Raw genomic sequence first — 17,653 nt, forward strand, 5'->3', positions numbered from 1 at the left:
TCACAGTCGATGAATTACAGGGTGCGGCCTTGCAAATGCGCAACAGGAAATGTCCCGGCCCGGATCTCATAGAACCAGAGATGGTCAAAAAAGCTGTGGAATATATACCGAACCTGATACTTAATCTCCTCAACCGATGCCTGGAAACTGGGAACTTCCCGACAAGTTGGAAGACTGCACACCTAAAACTTATCTTAAAAAACCCAACAAAACCTCCGGACCAACCAGCCTCATATCGCCCCATAGCCCTACTCTCTACCCTAAGCAAACTCTATGAAAGGCTGCTCCACAAAAGGATCATGAACCATTACAAAACCGCCAACCTAGAATCACCCAGGCAATATGGATTCAAACCGGGCTTCTCGACCATTGAAGCAGTCCAAAACCTCATAACCAAGGCAACCCAAAGTAACAAGAAATATTTTCTGGTAATAGCAGTGGATTTTGCTGGGGCCTTCGACACCATCTGGTGGCCCAGTGTCCTTGGCAGACTCGGGAAAGCAGCAATCCCAGAAAACTTGTATAACAGTGTCCGGGCATATCTGTCAGATAGGAAAATTGAGGTCGTCACAACTTTCCGAAGAGTTGTTAAAAGCGTCCGAAGAGGCTGCCCACAGGGATCTGTCCTGGGGCCACTAATGTGGAACATGGTTTTTGATGACTTCTTGGCTCTGGACCTGGGAAATGTGGCCAGTCAGGCCTTTGCTGATGATCTCATTTTAATGGTGGAAGCGGACTCCAGAACGGGACTTGAAACACAGGCAAACCAAGCACTACAAACCTTACAGAATTGGGCAAAAACACACATGTTAATGATCTCACCAACCAAGACAAACTCAGTACTACTAAAAGGCTCTCTAAACATCAGACGACCACCGCAAATAAAGATAGCGGGATCCACCATTAAACTAGCAAAGCAAATAAAGTATCTAGGTATTATCCTGGATGGAAACCTGTCCTTTACACCTCACCTCACCTACTTGAGAGAGAAACTAAGGAACTATGCAGCACTAGTAGCAAGAGTATCTCGCAGGGACTGGGGACTCAACAGGAAGACCCTGTCCCTGTATTATAAAACAATATTCATCCCAGCGATCACCTACGGATCACCAATCTGGTTCAGGAAGGCCGGAACCGCGGTCAACAGAAGACTGCTGGACACTATCCAAAGAAACATACTTCTAACTATAACTAGGGCATGCAAAACGGTGAGCACCCACGCTCTGCAGGTCCTGGCAGGAGCTCTTCCGCTGGACCTCGAGGTGACTAGATGTGGACTCATGTATTTACTGTCCAAGGATATACCTGCCTCCATCTATGACTTTACCTTGGACCCAACCAACAGCCGGACGGTAGAGAAACAACGAATAGTGGCTCACATGTTGAAGATTTGGCAGCACAGATGGGAGATGTCGCCAAAGGGTCAAGTTACAAGATGCTTCATACCGATAGTCGCAAAAATGTACCCAAAAGCCCCCTCGTGGTTCTATCCTGGGCTAAATACAACCTTCCTCCTGACGGGCCACGGCCCATTTAAAGCAAAACTGAACGCACTCGGAATAATAGAAGAGTCCACATGCACCTGTGGAGAACCTGAAACCTGGCAGCATATTATGCACGACTGTGAATGCTACGAAGAACACAGAAGTAGACTTATAACTGAGATTCAATACTTGCCGAAAAATCAAGAGTACCATCTACTGGATTCAGAAGATGAATACAAAGCCCTCAGCCGATTTGCACTTGACGTCTTCAATAGACGACGAACAGAAATAGCCATCCACAACGATTAGATGACCACAAATAATAAATAAAGACAAACTGATAAAACATCAACACAGAGGAAAGGATCGCAAAATACTAAGGACAAACGGCGTAATATGCAGCAGAATAAATGAAACAGCATCGACCAAGGAACCAATGGGAGTGGCTCCAGCCAGAATGTCGTCGCTCCCAGGATGAAACCACACACCTAGAAAAGGACCAAACCCCACCAACGAGTCATCAACAGACTGCACTTGCTGGAGGGCGCTGCAAATTGCCGCTATGGCGAACTGGGCAGGGCTCCCTTGCCCAGCCCACTTTCACTCCGAAGGACTTCCTGCCACCCCCACCCCACCACCCCCTCATTTCCCTCTGGTGGGGCAAGGGCATGCCCCACTGATATACCTGGGGTCGCCTTCCCTATTGACCCCATACTTCTGTCTTTTCCCCCCAGCCTTCCGTCTCTCCCCCCTACTCTACCTATATCGCCAGCGAAAAGCGAATGCCCCACAAAACGTAAAAATTTTAAATGCCAAACTCGACACACTTGCAACCTCTTTCGGCCTAATTAAATTCAAGCGTTTATCCCCCCCCCCCCTTTTTTTTTTTTTTTTTTATATATAGGTCCTAGCCACTGAAATCTCAGGAAATTAGGTGGCAGGACCTGCCAGAGTACTTATCTAAAAATACTGGTGTACCTGGTCTGCCTCCACGGGGCAAAGTGTGGACAACGTTGGGCCTCAGTAGGGGTCCAGCGGCTAAATGGCCAGATGAACACCAGAACACAACACTACACATGTACAATATCCATACACTTTTAAATCTCTGGCCTTCCCAGTGAACTGGTACACCCACAATGAAAGCAACGCGGAGATGGGGGAAACCTCTGGTGCCGTTAGACACTAAATACACTTTACACTTTTGTCACATACGGAGCCCATGTGTGGTTCGACTGAGCATTGAGAAAAATGAATATCAGGAAAGCATACACTATAGAGGGAACAATGTTGCCGAAACTATCCAGGGTTTGCGAACTGTTTCGAAGGAAGCTCTTCAATTTATAACTGTACGTATGCTACTAGATTTAGAACTTCTTCTTCAGAAATATGTGTTATCGCCTGCGACGAGCAGTCCCTGTACGAGCGACTAGATAAACAAATAAATTTCGGGGCAGGCTATAAACAAGAGAAGAAACGTGTATGGAATTGTCTGAATTATTTGGCAAGACCAATAGAGTAATAGCGAAAAAGTGAGTACGTATCACCAGAAAGTTTTTTCCACATGTGGAAAAGAAGATTAGGGGATGAGGTGTTGATATAATCCATACTTTCAGACTAGATTTTTTGCATAACAGTCTATGGGTCCTTTTATGCAAAATTGCATGCCTTAGGAATCTGCGAACGTGTGCAGTGCATTTTCTGGAGTACAGAAACTTGGGAACACATACTTATATGTGTGTCAAGAATATGAGGATCTCAGGAAGGATTTTGTGGAGAGAGTTTCAACTTTTCCAGCGTTGTAACTTGGATGTGAGGAACAGCTTATAGCCATTAATGGCACATTCGAGGTCTTTCTTGGGTTCTCTGTCCGGGTTTTTAAAAGGCGGTGTGTGCTATAAGATTTGGAGCAGCATTTGTGAAGGTATTATGGTACCTTCACCTTATTGTACTAATACGGAAATGGTAATTAGTGAATATAAAAGTAGCAACACGTCTGTTTGCATTACACTCTTGGCTATCCAAGGGCATGTGGAATAAATATCTAACTCATGCCTTCTTCTCTTGTATGTCCTTGTCAACATCGAAAAATTTTGTGACTTACATATAGGAGTTCGCTCTGTGCCTGACTGATGTAAGTTAAAGCTACTGGAGTAGAATTGCTATCGTGGCTGTGTATCTGCTAGTGATGCATATGACCTGAATTTCCCACATGATCCACGGTCGCTGCCGCTGCGTCCTTGGGGCGCAATGGGATGCGTATCCGATTGGTGCGTTACTTCCGTACTACTCAATGGTCATTCTTGTGGTGCGTGATAATTTTTACCCCTGTGTCTCGTTGTGGCAAAGTGCGCTTCTATCTTCTCAATCCTACTGGAACATCACATCTGTTTTCACATGATTAGAATACTCTAAGGCAGGCCTGGGCTAACTTTTTGGCTGAAGGGCCACATTAGGAATTCAAAAAGAAGGCGAGCCGCACGTAAAATACTATTTTCAGATATATATTATTTGTTATCACGAAGAAGAAATATAACACAAAAAAATTATTCTCTAACAACCAAGAATTTAATGAGATGAATGGAACTGTTTTACATCTTTTAATATTTTTTTAAATTTCGGGTGTTAATTTTGTAGTTGAGATTCTTAAAACTGCTTGTAAATGTTCATCTGTGATGCTCGATCGTAAAGAATTTTTATTTAGATTCATGATGGAAAATGTTTGTTCACATATGTAGGTTGATCCAAAAATAACCAACATTTTTCGGGCAAAATCTTTTAGTTCGTCGAATTTGTCCGAATTAAGAGTATTGTAAAATTTACAGATTTCCTCACGACGGTGCAATTCCTTTAAATCGATATCAACTGCAGATCTATAATCTGAAGCTGTAGTTCACTCGGTGCACTATCTTTGAAAATGGGTCGCGCACTATTGCCAAACTTGTCTCAATTTTTCGGAAGTCGCCAAATCGTGAAAAGTCGTCATTCAAAGCGTTGATAATTTCACAATAATTTTCAAATTATTTTGTGGAATCTTCAGCAACTTCATGGTTGGAAAGTGGTCTACCTTGCTAATCAATAAATGTCGAAGGAACAATTGGAGTTTTAATTGAAATCCATTCAAACTTTTTACCATATCATGGGCGTATAAATTTTTCCCTTGTAACACGGTGTTGAAAGTATTTAAGGGTGTCACGATGTCCAGGGTAAACGCAAAATCCCAAATTATCAGTTAATTCGGGAAAGTCCATAATATTTTTCAGTTTTAAAAATATAATGTCATCTTTAAGATCCTATACTCGCCGAAGAACTTTTCCTAAGCTAAGCCATCGAATTTGGCTATGATAAGGAATATCTGTGTACTCAGGATTCGATATCTTGAAGAAAATTAACGAATTGTCTGTGTTTCAGGCCCCTCAGTCGTATTAAATTTACTAGTTTAATAATACAAGATGTGACATGTTCAACCTTTAACACATTTTTACATAATACTTGTCGATGTATAATACAATGAATTGTAATTAAATTATAATCGGGATAATTTTCACAAATTTTATTCTGAATTTTCTTTAACGCTCCAACATTTTTACCTGTCAAACTTGGTGCTCTGTCAGTTGTTACGCTTACCATTTTGCTCCATTGTAAATTATATCTTGTTTAAGCATTTTTCAACTTTTTCAAATATATCTGCTCCCGTTGTTTGGTCTTTAAGAGATTCCATTGAAAGAAGCTCTTCAATAATTTCAAAATTGGAGGTACATCCACGTATGAAAATTAATAACTGCGCAGTATTCTTTTGGTCGTTACTTTCGTCGAGAGTTATCGAGTACCATGTTATGGATTCTACTGATAATAATTGCTCATTCAAATTTGTATCCATACATTCAATTCTTCTTACTACTGTTCGCCGAGATAAACTTATATTCTCAAATTTGTGTTTAATGTCAGGACATATAATTCCACAAGCTTCAGTCATACATTCTTTACTATAGTCTCCATCAGAAAAAGGCTTGTTGCTTTTTGCAATTATATGAGAAATAACAAAACTTGCCTCTATGGCCCGCGGGCCATAGTTTGCCAGGGTCTGCTCTAAGGGATATAGTATCTGAGTGTTCCTCTCTGTGTGGTAACACAGTAGTATCCTCACCGTCCTCCCACGCTGGTAGAAAACGCCCAGGTTCGAATCCCGTCGATGACGCGAGGAACTTTAATGTTTTTTTTTTTTTTTTTCAATTCGTGGATGAGTTAGTCGGTCAAAGGCGTTGATGGTAAAGTTTTCCGTCCAGCAAAACAGACAAATCGACCAAAGAACACACGCACAATTAACGGACATAAGATCACGGCAGATGAATTTAAAATATTTGGGTGGCCTAAAATAATAGGTTTTTTTTTTTTTTATCTCAGTGTTCCTTGTTGCATCTTCTTTTGGTGCATTGGAATGTCGTTCTTTGATTTGCATCTGAACAGCAACTGGATGGACAGGTACTGTGAGTATTCCATGATTCAGGATTGTGTTCCTCGGCTATGTGAGTATAGAGTGGGACTAGTGCTTGCATACGCAGATATGTCTGAAAAGTGTACAGTATTGTAAATAGGTGGCGAGGATGCTGGAAAAGCTGATTGGGACCGCTTGTTTTAATAAATAATAAAATATTATTATGTTTGCCATTACAAAGAATCATCCCAAAACATACTCGCCTTCCCACTCCAGTTTGGCTTCAAACAGGGGTGCTCAACTATTAATGGAATGCTGAAAACCAGCTAGCTGATAATTCTCCAATGACCGTTCCGTACTGGCGCTTTTTATAGACTTTAAGGGAGTACCGTCTGGTGGCCAGAGTATCTGGCTGCTCCTTCAACATCTTCAAATGCCTTGCAGACTACTTCTCTAACAGAAAATTTACTATCAAATAAAATTTCATAGTATCACCAACCAACCTACCAAAGACAACCCCCACGGCTCTGTTCTGTAGCCAGCTATTTGGAATCTGATTCTGGGTGAATCGGTTTGCAGGATTTCTTCCATACTATACAGCTTTCATATGCAGATGACCTGGCTATCGTTGTGGAGGACCATACTCGTGCGGCTATTGACACCAGAGCAAACACCGGAATGCCCTGCAGGCTTGGGCTCAAGAAAATCAGCTGGAAATCTCAACAGATAGAAGTAGAATCCTACTTCTCAAAGGACGTTTTGACATCAAACACAAAACCAAACTATTATATTAGGCCACGCAAATATTTAAATTCATCTTCCGTGCTGTGTGTCTTCTGTCTGTTTTACAGGGCCATCCTATGACCCTGTAAAGAAAGTGGAAACGGGAGTTCCAGTACGGTCGTACAAGTATGTTTAACGAGCAAAGAGAAGGAACGCCATCAACATCCACAAACAGTGAGACGGTTGCAAAGGTTGAGCAGCTGGTGCTGAATGACAGACGTGTAACAATTCATTTCATCGCAAATGCAGTGGGAATTAGTTATGGGTCTGTCCATAGCATTTTACATGACATTATTATTTTTAGGCCACCCGAATAATTAAATTCATCTGCCGTGCTGTCTCCTCAATGTCTGTTAATTGCGTGTGTTCTATGGTCGGTTTGTCTGTTTTGCTGGACGAAAAACCACAGTTTCTGGGGGAAAAACCTATCTATCTACGCCTGAGACCGACTAACTCAGCCACGGAGTGCAAAAAGCCCATTAAAGTTCCTCGCGTCATCGACGGGATTAGAATCTCGATCTATTCCACCCGGTGCGGGGAGGACGGTGACGATACCACTGTGCTACAGCACAGACTCGAACAGATAATTGCTAAAGTGGGCGTGCAAGATGACACTTTCAACAGAATTACCTGAACAGTTCAGCAGAATTGATCACCTCAACAAATGGTAGATGCCGGTTAACATGGTGTAAGGAGCACGAATCCTGGACTGTAGAGCAGTGGAAAACAGTCCTGTAGACAGACGAGTCGAGGTAGTCGTTATCGACAAAACCATGAATGCTGTGCAATACCAGGACATCTTGGACAATTATGCACTTCCAACATTATGGCACTACTTCGAGAAAGGTCCATATCTGTATCAGCAAGACAACGCGCCATGCCATACTGCTCGGGTAATAATAGAGTGGTTTGAGGACATGGATGGAAAAGTTGGATTGGCTAGCCCAGAGTACTGATCTGAACCTTATCGAGCATCTTTGGGATGTATTGGATCATCGGATATGTGCACGTCAAGATCGCCCAAAGAACAAGGCCGAACTGATGCCTGCGATAAAGGCCGCGTGGAGGAACATATCATCTGACATTCACAAAAAGCTGATTGAGAATGTGCCGCGAAGATTGAAAGGCCGTCATAAAAGCAAAAGGTTTCAGCACAAAATATTAAATTACACAATAAAAGCTCTTTTTTTTTGTCTAAAAGGCAGGTGGCCGGATATTAATGTGTAGGGGAGGGGTTTTCTTAATTTCATCTTATTTTAGTTCTATGGCCTTATAATACTCCCCAGCTTACCTTGGAACCTCAATGGGGTGTTGCTGTAAGTTAAATTAGTAACTGGGGTCCTCACTCCCTTCCAAAGCTCACGTGCTACCTGACTGCTTTATTTATTCTTTCAGTCACCGAAGATTCTGGGCACTGAGGATATTATTTATTCTCCTCGTATAGGTTTAGATTTAGTGCAAATTTTTTGAGGGCAGTGTATATTTCTCTTAGAATAATGAAGCACTTATTTAAATTTATAAACATAACAAAGGTTTATTTCCATATCAAAATTTACACATTATTACCTCATTTAATGTTAGGAAATAGTATCTCCACCTTCCTTTTTCAATCTGTACAACTCTACTTTAAATTAAAATTAACTACAGCATCAATAAAACTTCCTTCTACCTCCTTTTTACATTTTTTTGTACATATCTCTAATTATACCATTTAGTTAAACGTTATGTAATCACCGCTCTCTTTCTGCAAATTGTACGACACTTCTTCAAATTAAAGTTAACTACAGGAACAATAAAAACTTTCTTTCTTCTCCTTTATATATATTCACCATACATTTTTTTCAATTAATCTAAAATTTTCTTTCAAATCCTTTTGTACACACAACACCTTCCCTCTTACAATCTCAGAATATACAACTCTCTGAAAACAATCCTTTTACCCTTACAAAATACTACTCCTCTAGCCAATTATCAATCAAATACCTATCCCTTTTTTTTTCCTTCACAAATATATAATTGTTGGGGACTTACTTTTCCTTGCCCTTTCTTTATTTCGCAGCCACCAGTAGATTGATCTTCCACTTCTGATCTTTTTACGTGGCCGTCTTCCTTGTACCTGGCTTACAGATTTGGGATCTTACAAATAGTAGGGCAGTGTAGTAATGCTGCTCCAATATCAGGTTTCATTAGTGACTACTTTAACATTTTTAAAGAAGAAAGATAAATCCAATATTTATAGGAAGTTCATTTGTGAGAAGATTCACGAAAATGTTCTGGGACTGTAATGAAATTGTCACATCTAAAAGTAGCTCACGCTTTGAGCTTAGAGTAAGGGGGACTGTGTATCAGTTCGCTAGTATTTATTTACGAAAATGAGGTGCACATCAATACTCCTTGCACTCCTGTTGTGAGTTTAGCAACAATCGAGGGGACTGATAGGCAGATGTGAATGAACGTCCTGTCATATGCTAAATGTATGTGATGGATGACATATCTCTGAAAAATATGGAAAAAAAAGCTGCGTAAGATAAATTCTCAAAAATCCCGAGAAACCCCTACTGATCCCAAATTTAGGAGCCGGTGTACATCTTGTGGAGAAGCTTACGCAAAACCTGCCATTTGTATGTAGTGTGTTGTTCTGTTGTCAGCCGGTAGCTGGCTCTTAGCAGATGGGAAGTAGGAATACCTGGTCACCACTTCCCCTCCCCCATCGCCGCCACCTGGAGGCGGCCAGGATCTATTATCACCTGTTGGTCTAACCCAGGGTAAAAGACCCGGGAGAGCCCAGATGAAAAGGCTGTAGAAGAAGAAGTTTGGGAGCTGAAGAGGTAGGAAAGAATAGAAGAGAGGAGGATCAAACAGAGGAACCGTCCAATAGTTAGAAGGTAGAAGAAATAAAGCAAGACTAATAGAAATAGAGGTGGAGAAGTGGACTGGCTTCTCATGCCATGGGAAATAATCCCATAGAGGATCTCATCCCAGAAGCTAGGACCAACAAGATTTCTTGAGATATAATTATGTCTAATCTCTTGTAGACATTGCTCCAGCCACTTCCTCGGAGAAACAAGAAATATATTTTATTTTATTTTTTTAATCCAATCACGCTATAAACAGGTTTCGCATCTTCAGAAGAACACCAAGAATTTATACTATATACAGGAACACGATCAATGTCCAGCAGGGTATATTTGATTTCAATAAGTATCCAATCATCATCAACCCGTGATAAAATTATTCCAAATTAGCGAGTCTGAGCTCTTCTTTTCTTTTAAATGCAGGTGAGGCAAACGTGTTCAATGCTCTTAATGCATTTAGAGCATTAAAATCTGGAGTTCACGTCTGTTGTTTTGATAATATTGATAGTCGAAAATAATACGGTCAATACTCTCTTCCTGTCTACAAAGACAAAGTGGGTAGGAGACAATCTTATTTAAATAATTTGCTGTTAATACTCTCGTGACCGGTGAGTAAAAATGTACCATGCAATCCAGGTGCAAACTACAAAGATTCTCTCTTCTTGAACTCCTTCACTGATGGTAAAAACTCTTTGTCACAGGGCCAAGTTCGGAAGCTGACCAGTCTCTTTGCCATTTATCTACATAAATGGAACGATCCTTCTCTTCTCAGATGTTAAAGAAGCATCTAGGTCAAGTTGCACATCATCCGAAGTAACAGGTATTGATTTCTTCAGGTGATATATCATATGTCTGTATTGTATATCATAGTGTAGAGGTAATTTTCCCAATAACACCTCCAAAACCATAGCATAAGTGGTTCTACACGCCCGTGACATCATCAGAAGGTTAGCGCGCTCTGCCTGCAGAGGCTCTTTCATGATTACAGACTTGTTGACCCTATGCTTCCACGCTCCAGCTGCATAAGCAATGAGAGGTAAAAAAAAAACTCAATTATAGTATAACCTGAGTGAATGATTTCTCAGGCTCCATTCCAGCCTGGTTACCTGTCTCGATCTGGGTCTGCACGCGTAGCACAATGGTATCGTCACCGTACTCCCCACACTGGGTAGAAAAAACCCGGGTTCGAATCCCGTCGATGATGCGAGGAACTTTAATTGGCTTTTTTCACCATAGAACACACGTAATTAACAAACATAAGACACGCAGCACGGCAGATTAATTTAATTATTCGACTGGCCTAAAAATAACAGTTTCGTTTAGTTTTAGTCGTTGAAACCTGCAGTTTGTGAATTGCAGACGAAGTAGAACGTTCTTGTAAGACGGAGTTTGCTATGTCTTCCAGATCCTTCCTTGAATTGTCGCGGACAAGGACGGTAAAATCGTCTGCATTGGCAATCATCTTCGTTCCTTCAAATTTCCTGATGAGCCATGACTCTAACACAACATTCCAAAACAAAGACAAAGACAAAGAATTGATCGCTGTGTGCAGCACCTTGGAATATGTCCAGAGACCTGTTTAGTACCGCTCTTAACTATGATAGAGCGCTGGAAAAAAAAGCAGAGTCAAAGTAATTTGAAGATTCCCGAAATCTTCCAGAAGATCCCCACCCTCCCGAAATCTCTCCAGGGCACTCTGACACCAAAGAGTGTCAAAGGCCCTGTTGAAGTCCATAAAGAGGTCAAGTAGGTATTTTGTATCAGTTTCCTTTTGCAAAGTAAGGAGTCTGGCAAATGCATTCTCGGTCCCCTTGCCACGAGTTAAACAAATTGCACCGGAGACGATAATGCTTTATTGGTGAGAATAAATAATAGCAATGAATAAATAATAGCCGATTAGCGATCACTTTTTCCAGTGCCTTGCTCATAACTGGAAGCAAGGCAATGGGCCTGTAGGAAGTCAGCTTGTGGTTTTGATAATATTGACAGTGCTTCTTCGGATGTTTAAGGAGTATTTTAGTTAAAAACTCAGAGGAGAAATATGTGCTGGCAATCTCTATTGCCTTTGTTGGGGCATTTGACTCACTCTGGTGGCTTAGTGTCCTTAGGAGCCTCTGCCAGGTAAATTCCCCATAAAATCTCTATGGGGATCTCTATGAATAAAAGCTGTCCGCAGGGTTCAATACTTGGCCCTTTCTTCTGGCGTATTGTTGTGGATGAATTTCTGGCCTTGGATCTGGGGCCCCCCGTGGAATGCTTGACCTTTACAGATGATATAATTTTCCTTGTGAAAGGTAACACGTGAGTGGTTGTAGAGAAAGTTCTTACCCTCTGTAGAGTAGATGCCGCCCCCTTGCTGCTGTAAGAGTGGGTACAAATGCATATGCTCAAAATATCGCCTGACAAAACCAAAAAAAAAAAAAAACCAAACTTCTAAAAGGCAATTTGGTCATAAGAAGACGTCCAGAAATCAAAATTAACAGAAATACTATAAAAATGATAACAGAACTAAAATATCTTGGAGAAGTCTTTGATTCAAAATTAACTTTTTATCCCCTTTTGATCTACTTGGCGAAGAAAGTGAGAAATTATGCAGGTATGATTGCCCGGATCAGTTGAGAAGACTAGCGAATCAAATGAAAGATCCTAGCAATCATGTACAGTGAAATGTTCCTACCTGTTATCATCTATGGAGCCGGTATGTGGTTCATCCACTTTGGTTTTCGACCGTAGGTGGCGGAAACCAAAAGAAGCTATGCACCCATCGAGTCAACAAGGAACTATTCAGGACGGTCGGTAATGGTCTGGAGCGTGTTCGACTTAAACACGTTGGGACCTCTGGTACGTCTAGACGCATCTGTGAACGGTCCAGGTTATGTGACCATCCTTGCAGACCACCTGGATCCCTTCCTGGTCATCGCGCACCCACAGGGCAATGGACTCTTTCAGCAGAAAAATAATAATTATTATTATTGTTGTTGCTCTTATATTATTTCTCCCTGATTGGGGGATTCCACTCCGTGACGGGTACTGCTACCAAGTACACAGAGTGGTTGTAATATCTGGTGTTACTGTCGGTCGAGGAAATCTCTGACTATCCTACAGGTGTTCAGGATTGCGACTTTCTGGAGTTCCTTGTAGGTTTTCTCTGGGAGGCCTATTGCTGCTAGGCTGTATGTAGAGTCTTTGGTACCATACCGGTGGGTGACACGATGATTGGGATGGTTGATACTTCTTGCATATGCCACATTTCCTTGAGCTCATGTCTCAGGTTCGTGTACTTCCTCATTTTTTATTCATGGGTTTGCTGGACATTGCTAGTGTTCGGCACCGTTATATCAATCAGGTAGGTAGCCTTTTCCATCTTGTACACACAAGGGTTATGTCCGGTATGTTGTGCGGGATGGTCTTATCCGTTATTATGGCGCGGACCCAGTACAGTTTGTGGGTTCGAGTCTCTAGTACTGCCTGGGGTTCGTACTTGTAGTATGGTACACTTTCTTTGGCCAACTGGTATTTCCTCGCTAGCTTCTGATGTATTATCCTGGTTACCTGGCATGTCTATGAGTGTACTCAGTCTTGGTGATCACTTTGCACCCCGCGGTGATGTGTTGGATTGTTTCTGAGACCAGGTGGCATCGTCGACATGTGTCATCTGACATTCCAGGCTCCTTTGCGATGTATTTTCTATGGTTTCTGGTGTTGATTACCTGGTCTTGGATGGCCAGCATGAATCCATCAGTCTCGGGGAAGAGCATCCCGCTTGTGAGCCATGAATTGGAAGCAATGTTATCAATGTGATCTTGATGGAGGTCATTGTAATGTCAGCCATGGAGTGTCTTCTTTGCCCATTTTTCTAACTTCGTTTCTTGTACCGTCTGGGCGGGAAGGGTTTCCTCGCTTAGGTTTAGTGGGGTATACCACTTATGTATCTTCCTTATGGCCTGGTGGAGTGGTGCTGTGTTCTCGAAGTAATCCTTCAGGTTAACTATCGCTGTTTTCTGTTGTTCTATCAGGTCTATCAGGCCCCTTCCTCCCTCCCTCCTTCCGTGGTATTGTTATTCTCTCCAATACTGACTTCGGGTGATGTTGGCCACTCTTGGTCATCACACCCAGGGTCCTGAGCTGGATATCGTCATTCTTCTCTTCCTTGGTGATTTCCTTCTACTTCTCTCTCTCTCTCTCTCTCTCTTAGGGTAAATTAGAATTTTTTTTTTTTAGCTGGTGCAGCAAAAGCCTCAGGCTTCCTTGCACCATATGGCTAATAATAATAATAATAAATAATAATAATAATAATTTTCCTTGTCTTTCGCATGATATCTTCTAGCTCGGTGTTAGTCCAATCTATGACTCCGAATGTGAATGTTAGTACTGGAGCTGCATAGGTGTTTATGGCTTTAACTGTGTTCCCTCCGTTCAATTTTGCTTTCAACAGGCTTCTGAGTTTCTGATCATATTTTTCGGCCAGGCACTTCTTGATTTCCTTGTGCTCTAATTGCTCAGCCTGCAACATCCCTGGGTATTTGTAGGTCTCTCCTTCTGTCATAGCTTTGCTCTCTTTACCAGTCAACAGCTGGTAGTTTCGGACAACATAATATTCCCTGGTGCAGTGCGTGGGTCTTGCATTTTTCTAAACCAAATTCCATCCTGATGTCTTTGCTGAATTCTTCGGTGATCCAGAGTAGTTTCTGGAGTTGCTTCTCGGTTGCCGCTTAGAGCTTGATGTCATCCATGTACATCAAGTGGGTGAGGGTGTACAGGTTCTTTCTTTCTTCTTTCTGGTTATATCCATACTTGCTGCCGTTGAGCATGGTGGATAGCGGGTTGAGTGCTAGACAGAACCATAGTGACTCGGAGCATCTCCCTGAAAGATTCCTCTTCTAATGGGATTGTCCTGGTTGTGATGTTCTCGACCTTAATGGTGGTACTCCATCTTGCCATTGTTGCTCCTAGGAAGTTTGTCACTATACGATTGACCTTGCAGATCTTCAGAGTTTCTATTAGCCAGTTATGAGGTACGGAGTCGAAGGCCTTGCGGTAATCGATGTAGGCCGAGTATAGGTTGCGGTGCTTCTTGAAGACTTGCTCCATAACTGCGGCATCTAGGGTTAATTGCTCCTTGCATCCTTTGCTCCTCCGCTTGCACCCTTTCTGCTGTTCGGCCATTATGTTCTGACTCTCTAAGTGGTCTGATATCTTCTTAGTTATGCTGCTGGTCAGGATCTTGTACATCGTTGGGAGGTATGTGATTGGCCTGTATTTCGCCGGGTTTCTTGTATCTTCATCTTTAGGCTTCAGATATGTGACTCCTTCAGTGAGAAACTTCGGGATTGTATCCGGGTGCCTTATCATTCGAGTCAACTGCTTTGCTAGGTGCTTGGTGTGCAGGTGAGCTTCTTGTACCAGTAGTTGTGGATGTTATCAATTCCTTGGGTTTTCCAGTTGTGTGATCGACTGTTTTACTTCTTCTTCTCGAATCTGCCACTCTCTCTCATCTCTTGTTTGTCCTCGGTTTTTTTCCGTTCTACTTCTGTCCAGGGTGCTCTGCTGTTATGTCTTACTTCACTGCTCTAGATATTTCTCCAGAACTCTTCGATCGTCTTTAGCATTAGAATTAGCATTAGTAGAGGCATATGATGCAAGAAAGCAAGATTATGCAGCATCGGCCAAAAAAAAAAAAAAAAACTTCCATTCACCCCTCCGTTCGTTCGAAATACCCGTCCAGCTGAGCCTTAAATTTATTTAGGCTGTCAACTTCCACAACAAGCGATGGAAGTCTGTTCAACCAACCAACTACTCGCTGGCTAAAGGAAAATTTCCGCACGTCTATCCTACATTTGTCTTTCCTCAATTTGAATTTATGCCCTCTCAGGTGATTATTCTGAGCGAGAGGAAGAATCCCATCAGCATTGAGCATGTTCAAACCATTCAAGGCTTTATACACCTCTATCAGATCACCTCGCCGGTGCCTAGTCTCCAGGCACTGTAATTTCCAAAATTTAAGCCTTTCTTCGTAAGAGCAACCCTTTGTTCCATTCACTAACCTTGTTGCCCTTCTCTGTACTCGTTCCAGCAGCTCTACATCCTTCTTGAAATGAGGCCTCCAGACCTGTATACAGTACTCAAAGTGTGGCCTTAGCATTGCCTTATACAAGGGAATAATCACCTCCTTATCCCTGCTAGAAAAATTCCTGTATATCATTGATAAGACACCATGAGCTACTCTTGCAGCCCGTCTGAACTGCTCAGAGAACTTGATATCTGCCTGCACAATTACCCCCACGTCCTTTTCATTCTCTACCACTGTCAGTGTAGTACCACAGAGTTGATACGTTGCTATGGGGTTGCTGTTTCCCATATGTAGTACTTTACATTTGTCAATGTTAAACTTCATTTGCCACCTCTCAGCCCATCTGCTCAACCTTTCAGATCCTGTTGCAGCAGCATAGCGTCAGTAGTGTCCTTAACAACCCTGCCAACCTTTGTATCGTCTGTAAACTTGGACATTAAGCTTGATATACCATCATCAATATTATTTATAAATACAGAAAACAATAATGGACCCAACACTGAACCCTGAGGGACTCCACTAATAACATTAGTCCACGATGAGCGGTGTCCATTACTGCAGTGTCCATTTCCTGCTTTCTCATGTTCACCCAGTTTCCTGTAGAAGGCTCTTTGTTCCTCATCGAAGATTCGGTTGTTTATTTTCCTCTGGGAGCTCTCTTTGTATCGGTGTATTCTCTTGCTGAGTGCTAGGAGGTTCTGCTTTAGCGTCCAAGTATTCTCCTATTCTCTGATTTCTGGTCTCATGTTTGCTGTAGACGCTGTCTCTCTTGAGGATGCTCTTCACCTTTCCAATCAATTTCTTACTTCTATTACCCTGTTGGTACTGGGTCAACTGACCTATCTTGACTCTTAATTCTTCTATCTTCTGCTCAAGTCTTCTTTCCCAAACTGGCAGTTCCTTCTGTTTTCGGTTCTTCTGCTGCTGGTCTCTCGTTTCTTTTCCATTAATCCCAGTGGCTGCCATGGCAGCACAGTATGCGGCTGTGTGGATAGCTTCCAGCGTTGCACCATTGTTGTGAAAGTAATGTGGCATTATTTTGACGATTGAGGTGGTCTGTTACTCTCCACAGGATTTTATTTTGCATCTGCTTAGGTATCACGTAGGTTCTAGGGTGTCCATTCCTTCGAATTCTGTAAGGGTCTTTTTCCACTCGTCTTCTATTCTGGAGATCATGACTTCGTCTCTTTGCACTTCGGCTACTCTGGGTTATTTCTTCTTGCTGTTTCTCCTCTGGTTCCATGGCATGCTGTTCCTCCCCTGGTTCCATATTGACCATATTCTTTGTGCTTTGTAGCAGATCGCTGACATCCTGCTTGATTTTTTCCAAGATGGCAGGAGCTATTAGCTTCTTCGTGACTATGGTCCTTCTTTGGTCTGCTAATCGCTGTTCGGTTACCTGAATATCCGGGTATCGTTCCAACCACTTGGTATGTAGTCGCGATCTGTACATTGTCATATCGGTCTCTACCTGGTTATTTCATAATATGCTCGTATGATGTATGTATTCATTTCAATGCTCCACTTCATGCGTTGGCGTTTTCTTTCTTCCTGGGTAATCACTAGCGCAGTTGCACAGGAAACACTTCCAGTTGGTGGGGCTGGATTGTCTTGCCCTTCTCTTATTATTATTATTGATAAAATAATATCTTGATACAATAAAATTGTATTGTATTGTATTATTATTATTATTATTATTATTATTAACAGCTACAAAACAGCAATTAAACATGCCTGAGGGTGCAGCTCCAAAGCAGAAGCTTGGAGTACAAATTTCCAATGTAAAGAGAAAAGCAAATGTACATAAAAAGAAGAGGAAACTGAAATCTATAGATAAAAATAAAACTAAATAAATAAAAGAGGTCGGATCAGTCAGACTGAAGTGAACAGGAAGGAGAAAGGTTGAACCCTAGTATTTCTTGGCACATACACATTACAGATTCAGAGTCTTAGAACTGGTAAAAAGAGTCAATATTAAGGTCAGGTAATGGATGTGGTCAGCAGTTTCAGTTGTTTCTTGAAGTGTACA

The sequence above is a fragment of the Mastigoproctus giganteus genome, chromosome 13 (assembly GCF_048544385.1).
Source record: "Mastigoproctus giganteus isolate SK-2022 chromosome 13, ASM4854438v1, whole genome shotgun sequence".
NCBI classification, from domain to species: domain Eukaryota; kingdom Metazoa; phylum Arthropoda; class Arachnida; order Uropygi; family Thelyphonidae; genus Mastigoproctus; species Mastigoproctus giganteus.